At 40.1% G+C, this 22,664-nt stretch overlaps 1 protein-coding gene and 1 pseudogene across 6 annotated transcripts in view; both read right to left on the bottom strand.

Annotated features, from left to right (window-relative positions):
- Positions 1 to 22,664, bottom strand: part of PARD3B (par-3 family cell polarity regulator beta) — a 981,887-nt gene that overhangs the window by 116,415 nt on the left and 842,808 nt on the right. The window lies entirely within an intron of this gene.
- Positions 20,682 to 21,878, bottom strand: LOC121480488 (annotated as a pseudogene).

Raw genomic sequence — 22,664 nt, 5'->3', positions numbered from 1 at the left:
CTCTCTCTTCCTCTCTTTTCATTAAACTTTGGAAAAGTATGGTCTGTTGTCCCCTTTTGTCAACTCCATCTTCCTCTTTGGGTTGATGACAACCTGGTGTGCACTTTCGCCACTGCCAAAACCGCTCTCTGGAAGCTCCACAAAACCCTAACCTCTCAGCAGGACTGGATGTCAGGCAGCAAGTCTCTCTTGGTTTCCTTGTTTCTTCAATCTCACTGTTTCCTCCAATGTCTCTCTAAACACCAACCTTCTCAAAGATTCTCTAACTGCTTCTTACTCATATTTTTGCCCTGGATACTATTTATTTGTTGGGCTTTGATTGCTATATTCCTTCTCATGTTCACTCATGTACCAATCCATTCATTCCACAGATGGTCACTGGAGTGCCTCAGTTGGGACAAGCCCTCAGTGCAGCCTTCCTACGGGAAGATATGCATCTCTAACTGTGATACTTGGAGGGAACTCCAAAGACCATGCTCAGTCCTTGCTTCACATTTGCATCTAAAATGTACCAACATCTTACACTCCACTTCTCCAGAAACAGTCTCTTCACCCCACCTCTCAAATCCACTTTCCCTTCTGTCATCCTGGCTTTTTAGTTCCTTCTTCATATGCATCAAGGCTTGAAAGAGTGATTAGCAATTCAGAGGAGAGGCTACCTTGATGGAAGTTACATAACTTCTCTATCTGTGAAATGGGAATAAAGATAGTAGGACCTTAGAGGAATTACATTCAAAGTAATCAGAATGATGCCTGGCAGGTGAGAAGGACTCAGTAGATAAGCCTCTATTAGTATCAATATTTTTTATATTATTGGTAGCTTCTTTTCTCTCAACATTCACTTGGTTGTAATCAGTTGTCTCTAGTAATATGTCCTCCACCGTTTACATTCCTTCTTATAAGCCTAGTTCATATACTCATTGTTTGGAACATGATACCAGCTTGGCAACTGGTCTCTCGGCTGGGACTCTGTTCTAATCAGCTGCCAGGTCAGCCCTCCCAAGGCACAGCTCTCCTCACGTCATTCTCTTGCTTTCAGAACCTCTCTGCTCTTTTCCCATTGCCTATATCTCCAAGCCAGCCTTCCTCTCCTCTGGTCCCACTTGCAGCCTGGTCTTTAGGGAAACTTTTATTCTTCCCTAAATTCACCCTCAGCTTTCACCCATACCCCCTCCTCCCTGCCTTTGTCTACAGTACTTTTTCTACCTGCAATTATCTCTCTTTCCTCTTAATATAATTAAGATGATATCAGACTTGAAAAACATCCATTGCCTTGTCATTATGTGCGGATTCAGTCTCAAACCATTCCCCGCGGTCCACGCGGTCGCTCTTCACTGAACTGGACCCTGCCTCCCTCTGTGCCTCGGCTCTCACTGCTTATTCTCTTTTGTGCTCAGTAGCTCCCTTCTTACTTCCCTCATCCCTTGGACAGCCCAAGCTTGTCACAACTCTAGGAGTCTGTAATTGGTGTTGCTTCTGCCGGAAACACTCTGCCTCAAGTATTTCAGGAGACACTCTCCCTTGCCAGGGGAGCCTTATCTGGCTACCTAACCTGGAGACCCTTCAAGTCACACCCTACCCAGTCAGTTGTTTTTTTCTTTTGTAGTGCTGATCACTCTCTGAATGGATCTTCATTATTTATTTGTTCCTTTATCTCTGTCTGCCTACCTCTAGAAGAATATAAAGTGTAAGAGTGACCTGTTCACAGGTGTTTTTCCTGTGTCAGTGCATGGCATAGTAACTAAAGGAATGAATCTCTACCTGGGAAATCCTTCAATATTCTTACATTCACTCAGCAAATATTTGCTGAGCACCTCCTATTCACTAACAGTGCTTCTAGACCCTGGGAATATAGCAGGTGGTAGGGGAAAGAGTACAAGATGCACACATTACCTCATGGCCTTACATTTAGTAGGGGAAACAGTAAAAAAAACAAAAAACAAAAACAAAAAAACAAACAAAAAAAACCATGAGAAAAGATATCAAACAGTGGTAAGTGCCACCCAGATTCTTAAGATACAATATGGTGACAAAATGGCCACAGGTGGCTACTTTAGATTGAGTTGTCAAGAAAGGCCTCTCTCTTTGACACAAAGGTCTGAATTATAAGTAGACACTATCCAGAAGCATCTCAGTGAAGAGCATTCTAGGAAGAGAAAATAGCTAAAGCCCAAGCTCTGAAAAAGGAATGATTTTGATGAGTTAAAGGAACAGAAAAGGAAGTGTGTATGGCTGGAGCTAAATGTTCAAGGGATAAAGTGGTCAGTGACAAGGTCAAAGGCAAGGCTGAAATCGTGCCTGCTTTGCAGGATTCGGTCAGATCTTTGGATTTGACTTTGGGTGAAACAGGATGATGGCAGAAGATTTTTAACCAGAAAGAAGATCATCTAATTTAAGTATTTAAGCAGACAACTCTGGCTTTTCCATGGAAGACAGAATAGAGATTGTTGCAGAAGTGCAACCGAGAAATGATGGGCGACTAGGTGGTGGTCATGGAGGTGGAGAGAAACAGATAAGTTCAAAAGCATTCTGTTCCACATGTAGGCTAGTCCATGAACTTCTCCTGGCAGAAAGCAGTCTTTCCTCCCTTGGAGTCCCCACAGTCCTTTGTACCTTATATTATGGCCCTTACCTTCCTCTACATGGCATTATGATGATTCCTATGTTTTATTTAGTTTAAATCTTTGTTTAATCCCCAACCACTAGTGGCTAAGCTATCTATCATCCTTGTGCCTCCTGTAGACATGGTACATTGCTGTCACCTGGGATGTAGTCAATAAAAAAATTTTTGTGGGAGGTGAAAACAAGAAAGTGATTTGACAAAGCCTGCCAGAGAAGTGGGAAGGAAAAGGGAGAAACAATGGCACTATTATCCGGGTGGGGGAGGGTATATGCCTCAGGGGTGGGGGTGGAGTGTGTACAGGAGACATTGTAGGGCTGTGACCACTCAGCAGCACCTCAGTGGCTGCCTGGAGAAGGTGTTCCTTTTTGCATTTCTCCTTCCCAGGCTCATAAGCTGAATGCAAGTACATCCCTCAAGGTTTGGTGCAAACTACTCTGCCATTTCTAGGCATTGCACAGATAGCTCACTATTTAAAGAAATCACAAGTTTTTGAAGTTCTGTCCATTGCATCCTATTTTCATGGCCTCTTGTTTTCAGGCAGCAATTGCTATAATGTCCTGGTGCCATCCACTCCCATAAGAATTGTCTAGCCAAGCAGCAGTGCACTTGGCTTATTAATGCTCGTGGAATATATGTGTGCTGAAACAGGGTTATTGGAAACTTCTCCATGTTATTTCATACTAAATATAGCATTCACACTTCCAGGTGAAACTATCCGGAAGCAGAGAATGTCTAAGCTCAGACACTTTAAAGAAGGTAGGCTAGCATTTGCTGACCTTTAACTTTGAATTAAATTTAGTTCCTCATTCTCATTAAAACCTAATTGCCAAATAGCACTCTACTCTGATTAATAAAGTTTTCTAATAAGCATATCACTTGCTAGCACTCTGCCGAAGTAGCTGAAATCTTGAGCAGGGCTAAAGGGAGAACTGCCAAGTGGAAATATTATATCCTATATCCGGTAAAATCAAAAGCATTCTTCTTGTTGTTAAGTCAAGTCCAGCTCCGGGGAAAAGAGAAAGGACTATGATGTTATGAATGGGATACGGTCACTGCCCAGGAAGTCGGTCTAGCAGAAAACTTAGCCCTCAACCAGATGTTCCAGGTTAATTTAGAATCCAACACCCACATTTTGAAGACTGCCAGTTCATATTTTCAGGAGAAACTGGTTGGATCTAGCAAACAGGTTTAGGGACTTAGGGAAGATGGACAGGGAGGTAGGTTTCCTCAGGGTAACTGGGAAGATTTTAGTGCTTATCCATTGCCTTTGGGCTGATGTCAGAACATCTACCCTAGTTCAACTCAAGGCTTTGATCTTCCTTAAAACATGGGTGGTATGGATGTCTATCTCTGTGAGTTAATGCTTTGTGGATGGGTTTCGATGCCAGAAGGGGAAATTGCAGAACCTATGAGCCTTGGAGATCTGGTAGGTGACTAGGTGAGGTGGAGTGGGGCTTCTCAAACAAAACCCCTCCAATCTAGCCTTGAGTTGGGATATTAATGGTGAAGACTGGTCACTGATGGCCAAAAAGGAATTGTTGAGTGTGTACTGGATACAGAGTGCTGGCCTCTGTGCCAGGGTTCCAGAAGAAAATTATGAAACTTCCCTCAGAGAAACTAGAAAGCCTTTCCCTTTCCATCTGTTTTATGAACACTCACCTTGCAAACACACTCATAGTTCAACAATGGTAATTCAGGCAGATAAGGTGGATATTGTTTCCCACACTGGCGCGCTCTATACTGAAATCTTAGGGACCATAAAAATTGAATTCCTTCCTTCTGACCTCCCTAGACACAAGAACAAGAATGAGAGGCTAACATCATATGCTTTTAAAGTGGTTTTACTGAGCAAGAGTCTGACAACAAGGAAGATGTCTGTTTACTTCTGGAATGCTTTTCAGCTGTAGCCATTTTATTGCTTTTGTTAAAACCAATGCCTCCAATATTTTCACTTGAGATGTTTAGATATATTCCACAACTGCACACTTCAGGGCAGCTGAACATTAAAAGAGGATTCATACAGTTGAGGTATGACTCAAATTTTGTGGGAGACGGCAGCTAGAATGGCAAAGGGAGTGAACCTATAAAAAATTCAGGAGCAATGTTGCCATACACATCCCCCACTCTGTACCAAAGAGAATATTCAGAGTGGCTGTAAAAATATACAAGCCAGACTCAGTGCCAGTGTGCATTGATCCACTCATAAAATAGTTTAGATAACTAATCACATAATAACCTGAAGCACAGTCCTGTTGTTTAAGAGGGGGGGACATGCAGCTAACGTGCAAAAGGGAACATTAGCAGAGTTCAGAACTAGTCCTCCAACAGGACTTCTTCACGTTGAGGCTTGACACCCTGCAATTTGACCAACGAAGGCCAGACATAGTTACTGAATTTTGTTTGAAGTGCACCTTCACACGGAACCAACTTGAAATCCACCCACAAATAAAAAGAAATGGGAAAACACTGTGGCCCTAGACAAGCAACAGATGTTTTCATGACGCCACCAGAACACACATGGCAAAAGGTTAATATTTTGGAGGGAAAGAATGCTAATGCCGTAACCACAAAATAACATGAGACAAATGGCACGATTAGGAGATGAACTTCACAGCTAATAAATTTGATAAATGATTCCTTAGTTTTACAGGAAGATAAAAATGGCTCATGTGGGACCTAAAACCAAAACTTTACTTTCAAAGTCTTTTGCATACTGTAACTCTAATAGAAGGATAATACAAAATTCACTCATGCTAAAGGGGGAAAAAAAAAAGGACTACAGGCAGATGGTCCAGTGCTGGAATAATTATGCCATGCATATAAAACATTTTCAAAGAAGTTCAAACGATGTAGCATCAGAACTCTCCATTCCACATTCACTGCTGGGGTTTGGTGCTTGGAAAAGTCACAGGCGACTCAGAAATTCATGCATTAAGGGTAGTGATTGGAAACAAATGGAGTGAGAAGCCTACTTAACATGGTTTTTTGCTAGCAATTCTTCTAAGGAAAAAAAACTAAAAAGCAAACGTCACCATTCTACCTAATGCATTTGTTAGAAAAATGTTAAATTAAGTCATTTGCAGTCAAAATGAACAAATTGGAGGTCTGCCTAGGTGCTCCGGTGGCTCACCCTACATGCGTTCCAATAATGTGTGGTCTGGCTAAGGAGATAGCTAATTGACTATTGTTCCTTCCATTGCTTGTCCGTTAGGATAAATCCAGCTTGTGGACACTGAACCTTTCAAAGACAAAGAACTGAATTAATTTTGTACTTCTACAGCGCTTAATAAATCTGACACTGTCTGGTGGTTTTCTTCATTTTCGACCACTTGACAGCTACTGTGATCACAAGTTTCAGAGAATCTATTTTCGTGTGTAAAATTAACAGCAATAAAACAAGCTAAATGGAATATGACCAAATCGCAGAGCTCGTCATATCATGGAATTTCAAAAAGAATCCTGGAAGCATGTTGGAAAGGATTTGTATTCTGTGCATAAATTCAAAAGGCTGCTCAGAATCAGAGGCATACATTAAATATCAAAACAAATATGATGCCACTTCATTTGCAGAAGCAAACAGTATTCCTATCACCAAGGAGCAGCCCTGTATGGTCGAGGCTCCTCACTGTAAATGCTCAGGACCTTTTCTTTCTTAGGCTGACATTTGTATTGAATCAAGTAAGTTCTTCTTCATAATTTTTCTTTTCTAATGGATTTTCCCCCCCATATCTGTTTGCAGGGGGGAAGAAAAGCAAAGGGCAGCAAAACCAGCCTTAAGTGCTTGGCAAATGATCTTCCTGAATCTGGACCTCATAAATCCTATAAAATGTTATATTTCAACAATAGGCTGCAAAAGCTTTTCTCTCTGCAATGATGAAGCCTAGCTTCAAAATTTATAGTTTCATCTCAGAAATGGACTATAAAAAGAGACCGACCTAGCTGTCTATCAACTAAGCCTGACAATAGCAAATAAGGTGTGAGCTTTCAATGTCAAATATACATTTAATATTAAAATTCTCAGATTAAACATTGCAAAGGGGTTTCCTTTGCAACACATGCTGATGGGAGTGGTGATAGATGGAGCCTGGGTTGTCATAGCAATGTCCAGACCCTGATGTGACATTTCTTTCACTAGCTACTAGGAGGGTCTTATTTTTCTAATACTGCCTATTCAAAGGGATGCTATTCTATTAGGGGTAAGGGTGAGTCAATTAAAACAAGATCCAAACAGATGTAGCTTAGTTCTCTGCTTAAAAGACCCAGGTGTGTAATCATTCATTTTTGTCAAGAGGGGTATAAAACCTGCATCCAAATTCGTCTTGATAAATCCAAATAGATTTTTTTGAGGGAAGAAACAGAGGTTGATTCCAGTAACTGTTCCTCCTGGTAATGGAACAAGGCTGAGGCAGGATGAAAATTTCTAATGGTAATTTGGAACAGACCTCGGCTTCCATAAAAATGCTTTACCTCACTAGGAAGCTAAGAAGTTCAAAGTGAAATGATAAGGTACTGTTTTTCACCCAATTAGCAAAGATTTACGGGGGGAAAAAGAGATACTATTCAATGTTGTCAGGTATGGGATGAAATGAACTGTCTCCTATATTGCAGGTGGAAGCATTGCTTCAATTCCCCTGGACAATCGTTGCCACTATGCTGTAAGCCCTTGATGCATTTCCCTTCTAGGAATCCTAAGGAAATAATCCAAGCTGTGTGGGAGGATATACGTACAAAGGTGTTTATCAGAAAGTAATTTATAACACTGGGAACTTTGAAATGTCTTGCCTACCATAAAGGAAAAGGTTATATAAATTAAGGTACCATTATGCAATGATGTATAACCATTAAAAGGGATGGTTTTGGAAAGATTCAGTGGCACAGGAGAAGAGCAAAATACAATGATAAAAAGGCAAGAAGCCAAAATTTATATATGCATGTCAATATTATATATATACATACATATATACACATGGCAGCAGTAGGCACAAATACAAATTATATGTTTTATATACCTGGATATACACAGAAACAAGACTGGAAATAAGCCTCTAAAATGTTAAGGAGGGTCAAGTCTAGATTGTGGGATAATTAGTGATTTGATTTTTGTTTTCTGCTTTAACTTTTTGGTTACTAAATTTAATATAAAATAGTATAGAAAACTTAGAAGAGTATAACTTTAACAAAATATACAAGGGAGGTATATAGCATTGGAGCCAGAACGGAGTATCCTGGGGTCGAAATTTGGTATGTATTAATGGGGTATTTGGGGAAGAAGTTTTTCTTCTGTCAGACTTAATTTCCTCATCTTCTTTACAAGGAAGAAAGGTAGTGGTGAAAATGCAGGAAGACCATGTGAAAGTGCTTTTATACTCCATAAAGAAAGCTACAAATACTAGCTACTTGAAATTTAACGTGGTGAGAAAGGGAAAGAAAGCATCTCACTGGGGAACCACGAGAGGTTGTGGATTAGGGTTGCAGAAATGTAAATTTGGTAGTGGAGGGGTCATTTAAATTTACCAAAGGGAAAAATAGTTCCCCACTCATAAGGTGCCAGATCGAATCGCAAATTTCAACCCGTATACTCAAAATGGCATGTTGGGAAATGTCTAGGAAAGAAGCATTTCAGCAAGTGCATGCCGCCTCCCGCTGCATGTTATTCCAGTCCAGTCCTACTAACCACGTAAGATACCATCAGCAGTAATGAGTGAAACATGCCCTACTGTCGGGCGGCAGAAAACTAGGAGCATATAAACAATTTGGTATTGTAAAATCCTCTAATGGAGCTTAATAAGAGAGCTAACGTTTAGACACAACGGGGCTGAGACAAGATGTGACAGTTGCCATAACACAGAATCTCATTACTTTGTTGGTCGTCTGACTCATAAATAGAATTTTAAGTTTGTTTGTATTTTTCATAAGTGATTCATGAAAAATTAACCTGTGATTTGAAAGGCAGAATAATGCAGTGGGTAATATGCTAAATTTATGAAAGCAGTCCTCTTTTTATTAATGAGAAGGGAGAGGTTTTAGAGGTCTGGCAGTTGAAAATTACCATGGGAGCTGATTATAGTGGGAGATGGGGGTGGGGGGGGGACTCTATGGTGGGAAAACTAACATAGGAGACTTCGTAGCCCAGAACTCTCTTTATTTTATGAGTGTCTCAAGGAGTTACTTGCATTTGTAAAAAGGCCAAACTTCTGGCTCCAATGGGTATTTCAGCTCTCATTTTTGGTCATTCTTTCTTTTTAAGAGTTTTTGGTCATCGGTTGCCATTCCCTCAAATCCAAGGATTTGTCCATTTCTTTCTTCATTCCTGTCCCTTTCTTTTCCCTCTATTCAACTTCTCACTTTCTCCCTTCTGAGGATCACAGAATCCCAGGACTGGAAGGGGCATCTAGAGCTCATTCTTCCCTCCATTTATTTGGCTATACTATATGTTTGAGAACTAACCAAGGTTTCAAATAGTGCTCCAAGAACCCGAGAACTGTGGGACCACTTTTTAGCATCTTGTTTTACTCCACTTGGCTTTTGCTTCTGGGAATTTTAAGCATCGAGTAAGTTTTAAGGATAGAGAATTATTATTCCTTGACAATGTAATAGGTGAGGTCTCGAAAGAGACAAATGTGTAGAAATCAACATAATTTATTTATCCTCCCCCCTTTATAAAAAGATTTTATTCATTTATTTATTCATGAGAGACAGAGAGAGAGAGGCAGAAACATAGGCAGAGGGAGAAGCAGGCTCCCTGCAGGGAGCTCGATGCAGGACTCCATCCCAGGATCCCAGGATCACACCCTGAGCCAAAGGCAGACACTCAACCACTGAGCCACCCAGGTGTCCCTAGCCTCCCTTTTATGGTACAGATTATATCATATATTATATATCATCACATACTATATCTGACACAAAATATTCATTATAAAACTCAATATGGTGGCCTGTATGTACTCCAAAATCAAAACCTCACAGCTTAACAGTGGACAAAATCTAACCTATACTATTTTGCTGATTCTTTATAAAGTGAACATCTTGGCTCTAATCTTAAGAAAATAAGGACAACTTTGAAAGGCACTAAAGAGAAAGTGTGTGTGTGTGTGTGTGTGTGTGCGCGTGCAAATCTAGAGAAGGGTGAGTTTTTCTTCTTACCTTTCCATGACTTCATGAGTTGAGCAGACAACTCAAATTATACAGTTTACATATCCTATGTTACTTTCAGAGAATAACAATATGCATTAATCTATTTACACCTTTCAAAAACCAGCACAGGAGAAAGAAATCTAATTCCAAGACTTTTAAAAGCATTGCTGGCTAGAGGGAAGCCCAGCTAAACAAAAGAGCCCTCAGACACACTGCACGCTGACAGAGACCAACTGCGCTCTTGTTTGTTCCAAGTAAGCTGAGTGACGATTCCCTTTTCCCTACAACTGTGTATCACTGGGTTAGTGATGCTTTTGTAAAGAGGGTTTGACAACAATGGAGAGTCTCCTGCCTGCTAAACAAAAAGTGACAACTCCATTTGAAAGCTGTCCCTAGATATATTTTACGTGCAGAAATTATCTGTGACAGTCCCAATCAAAGTAAAGTTTCATTTCAGTTGGGACATAAATGGACAATACAGTATATGTTACCTTGAATGTTACTGTTTTGCCCAATTAATGGTTAAGGTATTTTCTAGTGAGTTTCTCATAGGTTACTATTTTTAAACTTAGAAAATAAAAACGGGTTTTCACTGATAATGCCCTTTTTGTGTAAGCTAATGCCTGTAATTTAGGAAAAAAAGTGTATGTAGAAACAGAGGTTGAATAGGTCAATATGAAAACCTAGCTTAAGTTACATAAAATGAAATATGGAATGTAAAATAGAAAATGATAAACCATGTTTTTGCCTATGGATCCACAGGTATACATGTGGGCAACCTTACTGTGCCCAAGAACAAACATCAACACGGATTCACCTACAAAGACGAAACTGTAAACAACACTTCTAGTCTCTGAATTAAAGGGTATGAACAAGGATGCAACTTGCAATTTGTCAAATGTCAGACTACAAGGATCAATGCTCCCTTCTGATATCTGATACACATCATTCCTGGGCTTGAAAAATCAAAACAGACTTTGTTTTAAAGAATATTTTCATGCTCACCTGCCTATTATAGGCCAGTGTGCTAAGAAATCTATTTAAGAGTTTCCCATGATTTGGTGGTAAATTCCATACCATTTTTCATACTATTTAATATAGACCCGAACATTATTTTCTCTACCTTGGCCCACACAAAGGACTCTATAAACTCTCAGAAGGCAAGGCCCACAGCTGTTTGAAAACTGACTTCATCAGTTTTATAGGTATGTCTTCAATAGATTCCAGGCCAGAGCAACTAAGTTGGGAAGGGGGCACAGACTGCCCTGGAAATACTGAGAGTGACTTGCCTATATTCCTGTATTCCACAGTCCTTGCCCTTCCTTGAAAGGTTTTGATATTATTATTGAATCAAAGAGATTCTCTTTTATCTTTTTAAAGGAACATTTTTATAAAAGTAAAGTTTATAATAGTATAGTCACAAATTTTGATATTCAATTGCTGTAAGGGGAAAAAAAATCACAAAGTGTGTGTGTGTGTGTGTCTGTAAAATTCCACTGCCAAAAGCTTTTTACAATTTCATAACCGAAGTTCTCATTATCTAAGGAGAGGACCACCTGGATAACAGATAAAAGAGATTTCCAATGTGAGAGTTTAGGGAGCTTCACACTAATGTTCTAATTCTTGAAATCTGGGTATAGGGTGAAGCATTCTTGCAGCAGTAAGCAGAGGGAGAAAGAGGATGGATCCATGGCACTGTGGTTAACAAAGAAGGTAGCAAAGAGGTCTGAGATGGTCAGAGAAGCAAAGCTCAAAGGGAACTCAGGGGCTTTGTAAAACAAATGATAATGAAATTAAAGATTTATTTTTTATTTGATTGTTAGAGCTACTGTAGAGAGGAATAAGAAAGGATAGGCCACTGCTGGGAGATGCTTTGACATGATAACAGCACCAGAGAAAAGGCAGAGCAACCTGAACTCCTATTTTGCTTCCATTAAAGAATCGCAGAACCATATAATTTTGGAGCTAGTAGGAAGTGCTGAGATCACATAGACCCACCCTCCCATCTTTACAGATAGGGAAAGATGCAGAGACATTAAGTGACACATCTGGCATCTCCATCAAGGGAAGGCAGAAGGGAGCCAAAAAAGAATAGGATGGTAGGAAAGAGAGAAAAATATACCATCCAAGATGTTTTAAAGGCATCCCAGTTGTCAGTACTCACAAATTATGTCCGTGGTTTTGAAAGAGCTGGGAGGTGTGCCCTTAGAAGCATAGATGGTATCTCTGAGAAATTACAGACCATGAAAGATGTGTCCAGATACTTGGGGTGAGCAAATCACAGCCAATTTTTTTTTAATGGCCAAAGCAAATTCTAGAAAACTAGAGATCAATAAGTTCAGTGCTCATTTCAAGCAAAATTCTCTGGAATATAACAGTAGAGGTGACTGGAGATCAACAAGAGTCAAATATTAGGCATGGGAAGGAGAGTTACAAAAATGTAATTGCCAACAAGAGCCTTTTCTCTTGGTGGAGCAGCCGTAACAAGCTGACTATAGCTTCTGAATAGTAACTACTCCTTGTGTCCTTAGGAAGTGTTTGAGGCAGAGACCAGATGGAGGAAATAGTGACTTGTGTGTCCTGGGAAGTCTTTTACCCAGGGGACCTTGGTGAGGAGGCATTTCTTGGCAGAACAGAAGTAGGATATGCCACCTCAATCCTGAGAAACAAGGGTCAGGAGAAACTTGTGGGATCACTGAAACTCAAACATCAGAGCAGATCAGAGAGGAGAGACAATCAGAGGGAGGCCGTGCTGACCAGGAGGCCAGACAAGTCATAGAAGCCTAGGAGGCTGGCGAGCCCAAGAGTGTGACAGGAAAGCTCCATGATCTTAAAGCCATGCAGCCAAGAGTAGAGCCACTTATATTCATTCACTTTTTCAATGCATATTTACTGAATACAAGATGCTTCAGGAACTATGCTGGGATTAGAAGTAAAAATATAGTTCCTGCTTCAGGATCTCATTGAGGAAATAAACAAGTAATGTCTGGGCTAAATCCTGAATAACCCATAGGGCTTCACCAGGAAAATAAAAACAAAAAGCAAAACAAAACAGGTACAGAGAGAAATGGCACTATGGTCAATTAGAGCAATGATCTTGGGTCATGAAACTGAAGTTGGGGGCCTTAGAAAGTTGGGAGGATTGGGACAAGAAGAGCATCAAACAGAGATGCTGTTTTTTGAGACGCATCAGTAACAGGCAATGCATGTTGGGAGCAGAAGATCATGTTCCCTAGTTCAACCACTATAGCACCCCAGATTGAGCCTTGTCCAGTTTAGAGCAGCATGTCAACGGGAAAGCACAATGGATCAAAAGAAGTGTGTAAGGAAAGTTGAATCCCACAGCATTTCCTCACTGGGGAAATGCAGAGCACAGACATGACAACCAAGGTCACCACTGGCTACCCAAGACCCATTCCCATGGATCTTCCTGGGAAAGAGTCCAATTGTGGGGCTGAGGGAGATGGAAGCCTCAAGAACGTTCTAAATTTCTAGCTTGAGCAAGCACCTAAATAATGGTACTCTATATTGATGTGTCACAGATACAAAATAGCAGCAATAGTAGGCAAGAAAGGCTTGTAATTAAAAATGGGTATTAATTAAGTGAAGATCAAGTCTGTCATTATAAAATTCTAGAGACATGACATCTTGAGAGGATGATCAGTTTAACAAGAATAAGAGTTAAACTCATGGAAAGAGAAGGTTCTGCTCTAAAGCACTTTCTTCACTATTCCTGGCTAGAATGAATATCATTGGTGGGGGGGAAGGATTGTAGTTAAATGAGAGTGTTACACTGCTGTAATTAGTTACCTTCTGCCTGAGTTAGCGGGTGACCAACCTTGATGCATGGGGACCACGTGTCCTGTCTGAAGGCCAGGCTCCATCCTCCTGTCTCAGGTAGAGCCTTTTAGGCTAGGCTGGATCATTGGTCTGTCTCCCTTCCAGGCAAAACAAGGACAGAGCTGGGATGTGACTAGATTTGCACCTTGTCTAGCTCAGCCCATTTTGAGGTTACCTCACTACGTGGCAGCTGAGACTTAAATTGGGGTACATGTTTCTACAGACAGAAAAGGCAGGGCTGATTTGTCTGTTCCCTGGGAGATAAAATTGTTTACATGTCTTTTTTTAAAAAGATTTTATTTATTTATTCATGAGAGACACAAAGAGAGAAGCAGAGACACAGGCAGAGGGAGAAGCAGGCTCCATGCAGGGAGCTTGATATGGGACTGGATCCCAGGACCACAGGATCACAACCTGAGCCAAAGGCAGATACTCAGCCACTGAGCCACCCAGGCACCCCTACATGTCTTTTTCTTACTCTAGCCCATAAACTCTGTGAAGGAAGGAAAAGTAGTTCTTACCTAGCGGCAGGTTTGAGTTTAACATAAGAAAAAGTTTTCCGCCATAGGTGCTATCCTTAAATGAAAGAGTTTTCCCATTACCCTGGACTCCCTATTTGGAAAACTTCAAAGTGAAACATCAGCCACCATTGGAAGTATGCTGAAGAGATTCTGGTATTTCAATATGGCAGCCAATAGTCACACATGGCTATTGAACACTTGAAATGCCGCTAGTCCAAATTGAGATGTGTTGTAAAGTGTAAAATACACACCAGATGTTGAAGACTTACTATGAAAAAAGAAGTATAAAACAGTTCTATAATAGCTGTTTTGAACATATGTTGAAATTATATTTTGCATATATTTGGTTAAATAAAATATATTATAAAACGAGGCTACTAAAAATTTAAAATTAAATATGTGGTTGACATTATATTTCTCTCAGAGCTGCTCTAAACTAATGTCAAGCTGTCCAACTGTCCTGACATCAGGTTGGGCTTAGTAATTCTGTTCTTGATTTGACTATTTCCTACATAGAGAAGAAAATCTCATTAATTGAGAACATCTTCCCATTTATTATAATTCAGTGGCATTTCCCATAATTAATAAATACACTGAAATGCAACTCAACCCCCAGAAAAAAATTCTTGTTTTCTCTCTCTTCACTGTTAAACATGGTTCTAATGGTGTCAACTTTTGTTGTTGTTGTTCAAAAAAGGGGATAAATAATTTAATCTAAAATACTGGCATTCAAACAAAAACATCTAAAAGGACATACTCTAGAAACTTTTGTGTTTGTTTAGGGTGCAGGTCAATGAGGATGATATGTTTGATCAGAGAAGTTGAGATAGTATATTATTAAAATATTACCAGTCCACAAATAATACATTATTTTAATATGACTGCCTTTAAATCAAATGATGGAATAAACAGAGCCACTGAGATTCTTAATTGAATGGGGTTTGGTGGGAACAGTGGATTACTTATTTGTAGTGATAAAGCTTTTTTTGGGAGGTTTGTAACAGCATTTGAGAAAAGAAATTCAAATTTATGCCCATTCAACTGTGGAGACAGAGCTTGTTGCTAAGGTGCAAGAGGCTTCTTGGAGTGCAACAAGGGTCAAAACATGGACACTGATGCAGAGGGTAGCCTTTCCAATGACAGTAAGACAAAAAGAAAGCCATATTCTCTCTTCCAGGAAACAGAACTGGAGCAAAGCCACAGAACATGCTGGCTTGTAAAGGAATGAGCTTTCTTGGCCAACTCACCAAAATGGGGAAATGACGGCTGAAACTTTAGAAGGTTTTAAAAAGATTTGCCACACATTTATTTTGCATGATATAAAAAAAACAAGACCAAATAAGCATTGCCTTCTTCTAGTCTGCACCCTAGTTGATCACAGTGTGATCCCGGGACCAGCAGGGTGACTGTCACCAGGAGCTTGTTAGAAATGCAGAACCTCAGGCCCACCTAGGCCCTCTGGAATCAAAATCTGCATTTTAACAAGATCGCCTGGTGATTTGAATACATCAGTTTTGAAAAGCCAAGCTTTTCCTTTGTAGAAATATAGGTCTCTGTCACAGCTGCTTCCTTTCTGTCTGGAGAACCCCATGGAAGGTGACCTCCCCCTTCTTACTCTGTTTAGGAAAAGAGCACCAGTGAGTTAAGGATCCTGGTTGGAGGTAGCTTCCAACCCATCGCTGGTCAATTAATGCAGCTTTTAGCTGCAATTATTGGACATCACTGCTCCCCAGATGCTTCTGGCATCTGCGAACAAGTTTTTACCCTATCCTTTCAATGGTACCAGTTTTCTCCCAGAAGTACCTGTTTTCTTTCCTTTTGCATCAATTCGATTTTCACCAGAATGGAAAATGGAAAAGCTTTGAATTATCAGCTTTTCTAAAGTGAACCGCTACTGCCTTTTTTTTTTTTTTTTTTTTTTTTTAAAGTAGAAGGGACTTGCCACTCAACTGCCCATAATTGCAGAAAGAACTGTCATTGGCCTGGGACTATTATTCAACAGTGCTATTATCTTCCACAAGGAAAGTTTATAGAGTTGGACTTTATACACATGGGAGAAAAAAGAGTACAGACTGAAATAGAACTCTGGAGAAAGAAAACAATAAAAAAAAAATGAATACAGCAGTAAACATAGCACAGTGGTTAAGTGTCGAGGCTCTGGGTTCAGGCTACCTGGCCCATCCCTGATGACAGTGGGCCAGTCCCTCATCTTCTCTGCAACTCGGGTTCCTCATTTGTACCTCGGGGACAGTAATAGTACTACTTGGTCAACATTAAATGATATATGCAAAGCAATTAGTACAGCGTCTAGCCATAGCAAATTGTCAGTAATATTTAGTGTTGGCTATTATTACTAATAATCCTTAATTTTATTACTTATCAACACATACCATTGGGTTTTTGAGTTATATGACATTAGGCCAAACTTCAGTAAATATGTAGATATAATTATAATAAAACAATTTCTTAAAATCACACAGAAATTTCAAATTACTCTTTGTCTTTAGACCAGGAGGAAAATGATGTTGGCTTATTAGAGATCTAACAAAACCATACCATTACAACTGTGCACGTACACAGCCTCACCATTACAAGGCACACCGGTGAACCTAGAGCAGCCCGGTGTCGACTAATTAACTTCTCAAGGCTTCCAGGGGGTCTCCTGGGTGTTCTACAGGTTCCACCAAGCCAAAGAAGGCTGGAGAAGAGGAAATAGGATTAACTTCTTGATTGGAAGGGTGATTAAACACTGGAACAGGATACCAAGGGAGGCTGTAGGATTTCCTTCTCTAGGGAACTTTTAAACAGGAGACACAACTGTCTGGCCTGCATGATGTGGGTCTTCTGCCTGGAAGCAGGGAATTGAAATGAATGAACTCAAAAAGAAAAATTACATTTTAATGTTAGTGTTTCGTTTTTTTTTTTTTAAAGGTAGAATTAATTTCCTTTCCAAATTAAAGGAAAATACACTGCTGTCTGTTCCCCCAACCCCCAGTGAGATTCCTCCTTTACCACTCTGACTGTACTTAGTGTGGCTGTGATTTACTTGTTGACATGTCTGTGTCTCCTCCATTAGACTATATGGTCCCTAGGACCAGGTCCTGGGAGGCTAGGACACTATCATTGCATAGGCACACATGGATACCTGGTGCAGAAGAGTAGGGTGACTATTTAATTGCACAGATGGGATGGCATTTATAAAAAAGTCTCTGATATTCTCCTATACTCAACTTTGAGGTAGGTCATTCATTTATTTATCCAGTATTTGTAGAGTAAAGCTATGACAAATGAATTCCAAAAATATTTTTACAATGCCTCCTATGCACAAAGTAAATCTTTCCCCAAAGAACCCATGTGGAGAGCTGGAGGTACAAAACCCATTTTTCTACTTCCACAAGGGCTAGCAGTTGCAGACTTAAAGAAGTACCCACTACAGGCTGAGAACAATATATGGCAATTCTTTACCTCTCTTACAGAATTAGAGTAGCTTCTTAAAACCCCCATGGGTTCTACATACTCTAACTCAGAACTAAGCAACTCATAGAAAAATAAAATATGCCTGGCTACCTGGGATGAAGGTTTTAGTGAAGACCCCTCAATATAACACTTTTCTAGTCCTGTTGTCCTCCTTGGCAGCTTTTATTCCAAAGGACCATCCCTGAGGCTGCTGCCGTGGCTGCCTGGTGTGTGAGAGGGGTGGGCTTTCCTATTTCAGGAGGCCTGCTTTGTTAAAATGCTCTCTTGGTAAGCAGAAAGGCCACAATCTATCAGGATTTCAGTTCAGCATGCAAGTGACTGGCCTATAAACATAATTTTTTAACAGCTTTTCTTCAGCAACTCTGACTGTTTAATTAATCTTCAGCCATTAACCATTCATTTAAAATGCCACTTACGAAATCTTAATTTTGCACATTATCAGCTGGTTCACAAATAGCTAAACCATGAGCAGAAGCGTAATGATCTCTCTCTCCCTGTTCTTAGAGCTCACCAAGCTTATAGCCAATTTTGGCTTCTTAATTAACCATATGCATATAAGCACTTAAATTAAATGACAGGTTTTTTTTTTTTTTTTTTTTAAGAATTAATGTGCACTAAAATGTTAACACTGACATCATTCTGCTGCCTGTCGAAGGGCTGGAAAGCACTGCCTGGCCAGGCCACAACTACTCTGGATGCCCAAAGGTGATGCAGGTGTGAGAATATTCCCATATCAGTTGAGTTGTCCTTACTGACGGCACACTTGCAATGATATTTTGCATCCATTGTTCAAATTCTCCAACCTTTATGTTCTAAGAAAAATAAGAAATGTAATCCCCAAGACATTCTTTAGCACTGGGCATTCAGAAACAACAAATCCAGCAGCACATCCTTTTTCAGTGGTTGACCCCAATTAGGTGAGTCAGTTCAAACCAAATAAGAGGGCAGGGAGGGACATTCAGGGCAAAAAAATAATTGTCAGCTGATGCTGAAATGACTTTTTCTCTGAGTAGGCCTCTGATTATTAGAGCCCACAGAGAAATTACTTGCAATTTTACAGGTGTCAGCCAGGGTCAAGGTCCAAGTTAAAAACTGGGTGCAGAATTGTTCAGGATGGTTCATCATGGCACATGGAAGGCTTTCACCCATGATCTAGTGCTTGGGTCATATTTCAGATTTGATGGCTAGCCCCCGTCAAAACCACCTCCAAACTTCAGGGACTAGACTATGAGTCTGTAATTGATTTGACTGGTGGTAGTAATAGATATTATATTTTGGAGAATTATAGTAATCCTGGGCATTTTTCTTTTTCTAGTATCCAAATACAGAGATCCCAAGGATAGGCATAAATGAGGAATCACAAATGAAAATTATGTTGCATCATCTATTAAAACTCCATGCTCCTGGAATGAGGAAAATTGTTAGAGTGTTCATTAAAAATGTTTTACAACACTGTGGGAGTGAAAATGGGAAAAATAGCAGACCGTTTTCTGAATCACAATGTGAATTGAGGTACAACACCTCTGAATTCATTAGACACGTAGGGTAGGTGACACATGGTGGTTATGAGCCTCGTTTTACTTATATCATACCTGTGCAAATTGCTGAAGCGGTTTTGACTGAGAATTCATGTGCAGGTGTCAAAAAAAAAACTAAACAAACATTGACTGTAATTAGAAACAGAAATGTACTGATTGACGAAAGAACTAAGAACCAAACATGCGCATAAACAATTTGAGTTTCAGCAAACTTGGCATTTTGTAATCTTGTTAGCAATTCAGTTTTTAATCCAAGTAAGTACTTAAAATACAAGCATATCTTGACTCTGCAATTTCTGAGGCTGGATTCCAAGAGAATAACAATTTATCCTCCTAGAAGACCTTTCAGGCTGAAAGAAATTATCAGAGCTTTCCAAAAATTAATGTATAAAATACACTAAGCTACATCGATTCTGTGATTCCTTCACTGATCATCAATTCATTTAATAAACATGTATTGGGTACCTACTATGTGCTAAATATTGGGAATGCAGTTCTTAAGTCAGTCTTGCTAACAAAAAGGTACAGTCCAATTAGGCAAATGTAGCAGTCACTCACAGAGTTTAGTTTTGATTTTAGTATGCTCCCTTCAAAAACTCCCTGAACATTTTTCTTTGTGTTAAGGAACTAAAGGCAACCGTCAAATTATGGAAAGAAGGAAGACACCTTAACCTAGTGCCTTAACCTGGTATGGAAGCCAGCAGCATCAGTGCCACAGGCAGCTTGTTAGACACATCAATTTTAGGGTTCCATCTCAGACCTACTAAGTCAGGAGCTCTGTGATTTAACAAGACTTCCAGATGATTCTGCAAGCTCATGTTTGAGAATTATTACCTTGGATGCTTAAAAGTTTATCTTTAACCGCAGAAGCATACATATATCAGATTAATAAGGCATCTCATAGCCCTGAGAATAAGTGATGGGTGGGAAATGGGTTAGGTCTTTGGGGGTTAGGATGCATGTTCCTGAATAGGCTGAAAGTGATGGGTGCCCTGACATGTGATGAAGAAAATGGGAACCTGCATTGTGACCTGCACTAGGACATACCTCTTGGTCCAATGAAGGAAAGGTGCCATGCTGACTGATTAACTCACCCGATTACTAAGCCTCTTTGTTCTCTACCTGGTGTCCATAAGAGAAACTTCTTTCACTTCTTCACATATGCCAAGTTCCTTTTCACATCAGGATTTTCTCCCCATGCTGCTCTTTTGTCTGAAATGTCTTTCATTCCCCTTTCACCACCAAACTACTCTTAACTACTCATTCTTCTTATCTCAACTTAAATGTCACTTTCTCATTTAATCCTTCCTTGATCCTTCACAATGTCAAATATGTTTATAGCACACTGTGCCTCTCCTTAGTAGTACTTATAATTAAGTATTTAATATTTGTCTCTTCTAGTAGATCTTAACTTCCATGACAGTAAGGACTTTGTCCAAATTTCACTCAACAAATATTTGTTGAATGAATGGGGATTTTTTTTTCTTAGAAACTGTTTATTTTCCATCAATCTTATTTCCATTTTGTTTGTCTTTGTGGAAGAGAAACTTAAGACCATTCAGTGGCTGTTCCTACCCACTCACAGTGGCCTGAGCAGTGGGAGCTACAGACCAGGCTTCAGTGGCAGACTGAGTGCTCTAGTCTTCAGTAGGAAACTACTGAATAGGCACAGAGAGCACCTGCATGCCTTCAGACCAGCCTGCGACTTTGAGTGAACTCGAGCTGGAGCAGTCCATTCACCCTGAAATTCCTCCTTGGTCATGGCCATTTCAGCAGTGGCCTGATCTTCCTCTCCAATCTCTTCAGGATCTCTGTAGAACTAGAGATCAGACATGGCCTCCCATGGGTGTTCACAGGAAATGGTGCCATGCATGCGTAGAACTTCCCGGGCCATCATCCACCACACCAGACTCACTGAGTGAGCTCCCCTGTTGCAGGAGATGGCAATGTCCACATGGTGCAGGGGAGAGTCTATTACACAGAGCAATGACAGGTTAACATAAGATGCCTCTGTGAGAGCTGGTGATCAGCCCTGGGATTATTAACCACCAGAAGTCTCAGCTCCCAGAAGGCTGCCTGGATCTGGTTAGTGAAGTTTCCAGGAAAGAAGCAGACAACAATACAAGTGGCTCTGGAAGCAGCAGTGAACTTTGGCATAGCTCACTGGCCAGTATTCCTGGCCAGGGAATGAATGATATGGCATCGACATGAGCTGAGCTGATGGCAACAACAGCATGAGCTGCCAGCAGAAGTTTCTCCCAGGTTCCCTTCAAATTTATTTATTTATTTATTTATTTATTTATTTATTTAAAAGATTTTATTTATTCACTCATGAGAGACAGAGAGAGAGAGGCAGAAACACAGAGGAGAAGCAGGCTCCATTCAGGGAGCCCGATGTGGGACTTGATCCCGGGTCTCCAGGATCATGCCCTGGGCCGAAGACAGGCACTAAACTGCTGAGCCACCCAGGGATCCCCTCTCTTCAGATTTATGATGTAGTCTCTTCCTTTTGTATATGTACTGTTCCATTTGGAAGTCAATGTTGGTGCCTCCTAAGTGGATTCCTGCTGCAAGGAATTTGAGGACATCCTCTTCCTTCATTTGCAGGGTATCAAGGGCTCTGGACATTTTGAAAGTTTCCCTTTAAGTTATGATGGGAATGCAAAACCATGTGATAGGGACCCCTCCCCAGGTTGAATGAGGATCTATTAAAAAGTAAGTTTTATGGAACTCACATGAGTGTTAAAGGACCATGTTTCCTAAGCCCTGGCCTGTTGCTAAACAGGTTCAGGACATATCATCAATGGTTCCTGTAATCCCTTTTTCTTATATTTTTAGATATCTCTATTCTCTACTTCTTCGCCTGACTGATGTAGTGAAAGAGAGGGCATCTTAACAAACAGTGGTAGAAAAATGAGGGAAAAACATGACTAAAATGAGCACTCAATACAAGGCCACTGTGCTACAGGTTTGACATGCATCAACTCTTTACATGTCCAAAAATCCTTTGAGATATGGTATCCGTTTCACCCTAGAGGTGAAGAGAGGCTCAAAGATGTTACATACTATGGCCAAGGACCACTGAGTGGTCGAATTAAGATTCACACTTAGGAACTTCAAATTCTATGCTTTGAAAACACTTAGATAATAATCTCAAGAGAAGTAATAGACATTTAAACATTGCTCAAGAGGCAACATAATATATATATATATTTCATATATATATACGTATATATATATATATATAATGTCTTAATACTGAGGATATATTAAGTGTCCATTGAATACTATGTTAAGGTACCATCACTTTCATCATCCTTAGTCTTGAAAATCATCCTAAATATTATGCTTCTAGAGCCTAAAGCTCATACCTGAACAGATGCTGGACATACTTTATTTGATATAGCAAAGTTTGGAGAAATTCTCCCACAGAAAAAAAAAATGACCCAAAAGGAAGCTTATGAACCGAGCCTCTTCAAAACTGCACATAGACTCAAATGATCTGAAAATTATGACTGAAGTCTACTGCTT

This window comes from Vulpes lagopus, chromosome 22 (assembly GCF_018345385.1).
Source record: "Vulpes lagopus strain Blue_001 chromosome 22, ASM1834538v1, whole genome shotgun sequence".
Classification (NCBI taxonomy): domain Eukaryota; kingdom Metazoa; phylum Chordata; class Mammalia; order Carnivora; family Canidae; genus Vulpes; species Vulpes lagopus.
The sequence above is the reverse complement of the archived record's forward strand: the minus strand, read 5'-3'. Positions and strand labels throughout refer to the sequence as shown.